The sequence below is a fragment of the Leptonychotes weddellii genome, unplaced genomic scaffold, assembly GCF_054177405.1.
Source record: "Leptonychotes weddellii isolate Sample4059 unplaced genomic scaffold, ASM5417740v2 HiC_scaffold_8155, whole genome shotgun sequence".
In the NCBI taxonomy this organism is placed as follows: domain Eukaryota; kingdom Metazoa; phylum Chordata; class Mammalia; order Carnivora; family Phocidae; genus Leptonychotes; species Leptonychotes weddellii.
Window position 1 is genome coordinate 1 of NW_028052185.1, and position 7,457 is coordinate 7,457.

Genomic DNA, 7,457 nt, shown 5'->3' on the forward strand with positions numbered 1-7,457 from the left:
TTTATCCATTCATTTGTCGATGGACATCTTGGCTCTTTCCACAGTTTGGCTATTGTGGACATTGCTGCTATAAACATCGGGGTGCACGTACCCCTTTTGATCCCTACTTTTGTATCTTTGGGGTAAATACCCAGTAGTAGCAGGCAAACTTTTAATCTAAATATTTTCACAGAAGATATGCAAAGGGCTAAGAACTATGTGAAAAGATGATCAAATAATTAGTTCTGAAGGAAATGCAAATTTAGGAGGAGGGTAAAAAAAATTAAAAAAAGTAAAAAGGAAATGCAAATTTAAATCACCATAAAATGACTTATAGACACTGGAATGACTATATAGTTAAAACAACAGACAGTACCATGTGTTGTTATGGATGTGGGGAGTAAAATTCTTCAACAGTTGTGGGAAATACTTGAGAATTGAAATGTTGAGGCACAGTGTGTTTCACTGAATAGATCAAGGTCGCATAGCTGGTAGAGGACACAGTCAGAATTTGAATCAAGAGGTCTAGAGTCAGAGCTCAATACTTTACCAAAATGCAAGTCAATGGCATGCTAGTGAAAGTCTGTATTTTTCAGTCTTTAATATTATCTGTTGGGAGACAATATATTTTGAAATAATACTATGGATTTGAAATATTATTAGAAACATAGATCTCATCTTTCTCTGTTCTCTCCATCTAAATGTAACTGATAACATTTCTTTTGGCTTCCTTCTTATACCTTAGTTATTTACCTGCTCTTTCTAAACAAAGATGTATCATTTTGGTTTATGCATTACCAAGATATAACACTGTTTCTGGCATTAAAGGGTTAAGTAATATAGGTTTGCTGAAATTTCTGAGAACAAACACGAGGGTCCCCCAACTACTTTTAAGTTGCTAATAGAACACATTCTTAATAATCTAATTTTCTTATCAAAGATCCTAACACCGTGCTTGCAGATTAGGAAAAAAGTGAAAAAAATAAAATAACTGCATCTTGGAAAGTTTGGATAATAATAATAATAACAATGAGTATCATAACAGTATAGTTAGAATTAGTATAATTAGTATTTATAGCTAACAATTATTTAGACTTTGATATGTCTCAGAAAGTGTCTTCAGCATTTTCCAAACATGATTTTTACCTTTGACATACTGAAAGTAAAATTAAGGCAAAGAAATTTTAATTTAGCAGCTGCCCAGAGTCACACAATTAGTGAGTATTCAAATTAGATTTTGAATCCAAATTAGCCTAATTCACAACCACTTAAGTAGGAAAATGAAATATTAGTTCTTCTCTAAAAGAAAAAGGATTACTGAACATAATGGGGAAAACGATATAAAAATTTTGAAAACAATTCTGTTTTATAAATAAAAATACTGATATTATCCTAGTATAGAATAAGAGTTACCTCATCCTTAATTTGATCTTTTATCATTACACTTCCCTGACTCTCATTTATCTTTGCAATTAATGGCTAAACAGACAAAAGCACAGTGTGTAATAGAGAAAAGTGCTGGAAAGTTCCTGGTTTAGCATTTCATATGATAAATACTTCATAAAGAGAATTTCCTCTCTTTGGAAATTGTTTCTCTGTCCAAAGAATTCCAGAAATTCTCAGTCAAAAACATCTCTAGAGAGGTGCACTTGGGTGGCTCAATCAGTTAAGTGTCTGACTCTTGATCTCGGGTCAGGTCATGATCTCAGGGTCGTGAGTTCAAGTCCGGCTTTGGGCTCGATGCTGGGTGTGGAGCCTACTTAAAGCAAAAACAAACAAAAAAAAACATCTCTAGAGAAACTATTTACACAAAGCTTTTGCTTGGTTGTTTTGGTTTTAATGTTGGTCAGATTGTTCTTGGAAAATCAGCTTGGAATCTGTATGTACTTCTGTGTCCTTAACTAGATGTGGTCCAGGGCAGACTATGCCACACAAATCTTTCTTGTTTCCATACCTTGGGTTCCTCTAAGGCCCAAGGGCTACCCCCTTCCCTGAGGACCTGTAGGAGCCTATACAAATGCTTCTGCTCAGCAGGGTGAGGAGTTCTACAGAAAAAGCAAGGCACTTGGCTAACAGGTGAAGTACATGGTCATGGATTACCAGAAAGAAAGGACAGAAAGTGAGGCTGAGCAGGAAGACTTATCTCTATGAACTGGACATAGAGATATATGTCACTGCCGAGCTGGAGGAAGGAAGGGTGATGCTCTGGGATCTTGAGGGACAGGAGCTAAAAGTACATTATGGTAGTGTGCCAAGGCACAGATTGCTGAAGGGAACTTTCTCTGGGTAATGTTATTTTTGGAGAAAAGGCACCAAAAAAAAGGGGTCTCTCACTGATGGAAAAACTGTTTGAACTCTGATGCCATTATGGAGGCAGGAGAATGATGGGTAAATAGAAGAGATTCTGATTTCCATAGCCCAGGATTTCCTCCCTTCCAGTTCTCTTCTGCTTCCTCAATCTACCAGTCTTCATAGTGGGTAAGATAACACCTATGTTCACCCTGAGTCACAAGAGGTATTCCAAGTAATGCTTTCCATTTTCTCATAGAGGACAGAAATATCAAGAGCAAGTTTAGAGAAGGCAGAAGGAAGTTTTACCAGATAGCAATGTTAAAAACAAACAGATGAAATAGTTTATCCAAACAACTGTAAAAGAGGGAAAATATTTTTCCCTTTATCCTTCTAGGTTTTTGGCTGAGGCCTCCCTCTAGTTAAAGATTATTGGGAGAAAAATAAGCAAAATTTAATAATGTATATACCTCCTGTATACATGGGACTTACCCTGGAAAAGTGAGTAACTCCTTGAAATGGCCCAAACTATCACCTTAAATGCCTTCTTTGGATAAAGACAAAGGAAGATGTTGGAGGGCTGGGTGGGTAGGAGGGAGGGCTTCTAATGGGAGGTTCCCAGGGAAAGCACAGTAAACAAGGGAATGGTTGTTATGCAGGTTTATATCTTCTTTGTCTTCTGCCTTCTTTTTTGATAAGAGTTTCCAAAGATTTCCTCATTCTCCTCTTCTAGGTCTCCCTTATAAATGTAAATATCTCACAGGTCACTGTAAGGATCCCAAAAGTAATGTCTACTCAGCTTTCAGAGATTGTTCTATGTCTGCTGTTTCTTAGAAATAATCAGTTCAAGATAATCGTTAAACCAAACAGGAGTGTTTTGGGATGGCAGATTCTGCTCCCGTTCACATTCATCAATATGAGCTTAAACAGTTTTACAGAAACCTACTAGCTGATACAATGGATCCAATTGCTTTATGCACCAAGAGGATGTTTTTCCTTAATCCAACCCTATGAAACTGTTCCCACAGAGATGATCCTACCTATCATTGCAGTCTTTCCCAGAAAGTGTTTCCTAGGCCAGTCTTTTATTTTTTTATTTTTTATTTTTTATTTTATTTTGTAAAAAGATTTACTTATTTATTTTGGTGGGGAGGGGCAGAAGGAGAGGGAGAGGGAGATAGAATCTAGAGCAGACTCCCCGCTGAGCACAGAGCCCAACATGGGGTCTTGATCTCAGGACCTTGAGATCATGACCTGAGCCAAAATCAAGAGTTGGATGCTTAACCAACTGAACTACCCAGGCACCCCTAGGTTAGTCTTTTAGTATGAGTTCTTTTGACAGATATCTGAGCACCAGTTTTACCCATTTAGCTCATGTACAGTGCTTTCCAACAAGGTCCCTGCACCCATCTGATTCTAAAAGTTCCTTCTTAGGGTGCTTAGATTCTGAAGACAGTCTTTATCTTTTCCCACTCCTTTATCTCAGTTTACTTCTCTATGGTTTGCTTGGCTCAAAAGAGTCAATTGGCATATTGGAATTGCTTTGTACATTTACTGGTCTTAGCTTTGTCTTTTTCTCCTAACCTTATGGCATCCAATGATGTCTTACAGTAATCTTTTCTCCACAGCTCTTCTTTCCAACAGCCATGAAGTACCCCTACACCTTCCTGCTGCAAAGGCATAACTGCTTTCTACACAGATAAAGAAGACTTTGGGTTAAAACTAATGAGAACTTCATGCTCTCAACTCACCAGTTGACAAGAGATGACAAGCTAGGAGCTAAAACAAGCAAAAGTGATAAAACATTTTAAAACTCATTTCCCAGCTAGCTCCCTTTCCCCAGGTCTTCTTCGATGATCTATCAGAGTGACTTCAAGTAGTCATAGAACATTTACTCAAATCCTTATGTTGTCCACTTTTCACAGATTTGGCAAAGAACTCTGGTCTTGAGACTGCCTCCTCCAGTCATGTTTTTGGTTACTAACTCCATTCAAGTCCCCTTCTTATTCATCCTCATGGGCATCCTTGGCTTTGAGGTTTTCCATACCTGGATTTCCATCCCTTTCTGTTGTCTCTACACAGTCTCCATCATGGGCAATATCACCATTCTTGCTGTCATCAGGACAGAGCCCTCCCTACATGAGCCCATGTACCTGTTCCTCTCTATGTTGGCTCTAACAGACCTGGGGCTTACCCTAACCACTTTGCCTACAGTCATGGGGGTCCTCTGGTTTGGTGCCTCAACTTTGAGGCTTGTTTTTCCCAGTTCTTCTTCCTCCATGGATTCTCCTTTATGGAGTCTTCTGTGTTGTTGGCCATGTCCTTTGATCACTATGTGGCCATCTGCCACCCCCTCCATTATGTCTCCATCCTCACCAACCAAGTATTCTGCAGAATAGGGGTAGCCATCATTTGCTGCTGTGTTCTGGCTGTTCTTCCCCCATTGTTCCTGCTAAAAAGGCTTCCCTTCTGTGGCTCCCACCATCTCTCCCACTCCTACTGCCTCCATCAAGACATGATTCGTCTGGTGTGTGCTGACACCACTGTCAGTAATTGGTATGAATTTGTTCTAGCTCTGGTCATTATTACATTGGACCCCCTGCTCATTGTGTTTTCCTAAGCACTCATCCTGAGAAGTGTCTTGACAATCAGCTCCTGGGTTGAAAGACTCCAGCACTCAATAACTGTCTATCCCACATTCTGGCTGTTTTGGTCCTCTATGTGTCCATGGTGGGATTGTACATGACTCACCACTTTGCCAAGCATGCCCCTCCAATTGTACATGTCATATTGGCCAATATTTATCTACTAGCACCTCCTGTGATGAACCCCATTATCTACAGTGTTAAAACAAAACAGATCCACTGAGGCATTTTTCACCTCTTTTGTCATAGACAATTGCAGTAGAGTGTGGAGAAGTGGATTGTGGGTACTATTCCTTAAAGAAAATTGGGGAACTTGGAAAGTTATGGTTTGGGTGTCCAGTCATGTATGAATCATAAAACAGGAATGGGCATTAAATACATTTATTGTGCTCCCTGAATTGGTAATTTATTTATTTATTTATTTATTTATTTATTTATTTAAAGATTTTATTTATTTATTTGACAGAGAGAGATACAGCGAGAGAGGGAACACAAGCAGGGGGAGTGGGAGAGGGAGAAGCAGGCTTCCTGCAGAGCAGGGAGCCCGATGCGGGGCTTGATCCCAGAACCCTGGGATCATGACCTGAGCTGAAGGCAGACACTTAATGACTGAGCCACCCAGATGCCCCCCTGAATTGGTAATTTAAACTAAGCTGAACCATCTACCCATCATGTAACTGCTCCATTTACATGAGATTTTTGTATACCGAGTTCCTCAAAGCTATAATTCTCAACTGTATTGTATGGATGGAGGTTTGTCCTGCAAAACAGACCACCCCAACCTGCATGTACACAGGCAGGCTAAAAATGTTGTGAGATTCTTGCTGCATAAGTGACCTTGGGAGCCTGGTTAGTTGACATTATCTGGCTTCCAGGTCATAATTGGTCCTTCTGGTCTGGACACCAAGAACTGTAAATCTTGCCTTATATCTTCTCCAGCCCCAGGTTAGGCTGGCCCCCCAGAATGGAATCTGGAAGGTAAGGCAAGCACATATGGCCTGGGCTCCTTGAACACATAAAGACATGATAACATAGAAATGCAGTTTGCTCCAAACTGCACGTAGGCAAACAAATGTTTAACTTCAGACCCTGCCATCTGCCCTATAATTATGGCCCTTATGGAGATGGTCAGTTGGAAGTCTCACCTGAGGGGAGGATGTTCCACCCGGCCTCTCTATCAGGACTCCAGCCTGGCTGTCTCCACCCCTGGGGCTTCCCCAGCTAATGAGGTTGGATGCTGTAAGTACCCCATCTGATGTAACTGTCTTATTCTCCTTTACTGCTTACTATTGCCCTCATCTATGCTCAGATTTCCCTTTTCCTCTTTCTGTTTCTATTAGATATTTATAATATTAATAAAGTGGTTTTTTTCCTCCTTGGAAACTGAGAGTATGGGTGCTGTGAATCTTTTGTTTAGAATATCAACTTTTTCTTTTTGCTTTCATTTACTCATGAAATTTTTAAACTACTAATTCTATTTAGCCAATACTATTTTTATCTATCAGTTAACATGAGTTCATGGCTTCCCTGATTATAACTGTAAGATCCTCTGTCAGACATGTTTTTCACTGCTTCTGGCTTTATCATATTTTGCCTTTGCTGGGTAAAAAGACTCTTATGGGGGGAGGAGCAAGATGGCAGAGGAGTAGGAGACCTAAATTTTGTCTGGTCCCAGGAATTCAGCTAGATAGTGATCAAACCATTCTGAACACCTATGAACTCAACAGGAGATTGAAGAAAAGAATAGCAGCAACTCTCTGAACAGAAAAGCGACCACTTTTTGTAAGGTAGGACATGCAGAGAAGTGAATCTGAGGCAATCTTCAGGAAGATAGGTGACGGGGGAGGGGGCCTTCATCAGCCACTACTGGCAAGTGATAGAGTGGTGGAGCACAAAATCAGAACTTTTAGAAGTTGGCTCCACTGAGGGACATCACTCCAGTGGCTAAGCTGGAGGTAGAGCCCTCACTGGGACATTGTGGTCTCAGGACCCTCGGTGTCACAGAAAGACCAGGGGTGCCTGAGTGCAGCAGAGCTCCCAGGTATTGGAGCAGGGAAGCCAGCTGCAAAGATGGAGCCAAGGAGTGGGCTCTCAGCTTGGGGTTGCCATGAATCGTGATCCACAGCACAGTCAGGCCACTGCTCTTCCAGCAGGGACCCAAAAAGCAGCAGATCTGGGGAGACTCCCCTTCCTCCCTCGGGAGGAGCGGCATGGGAGCACACTGCAGGAATCTGCTGGGCTTGGAGACTCCACACAGGGTCATGTGCCAGAGATAGAAACGCTCAGTCACAGGCCAGGTGAGCACGGAGTGCGGCCGGAGACCAGGGGAGATGGCTCACTGATGAGTGGGGCCTCAGGTTCTCAGCTCCACCGGGGTGGAGATTAGGAGGCTGCCATTTTCTTTCCCATCCTCCAAAGCTGTATGGAGAGCTTGCAGGGGACAAAAGCTCTCCAGAGCAAGCCTGAGCAGATGACAGCCCAGCCCCTGGCAAGGGCAGGGCAAGTCCGCCTCGGGCAAAGACATTTGAGAACCACTGCAACAGG

General features: G+C 41.6%; 1 pseudogene; it reads left to right on the forward strand.

The window, feature by feature from the left end:
- The first annotated feature begins 4,182 nt into the window (after positions 1-4,182).
- LOC102750711 (olfactory receptor 51Q1-like) lies at positions 4,183-5,136 on the forward strand (annotated as a pseudogene).
- Positions 5,137-7,457: the final 2,321 nt, after the last annotated feature.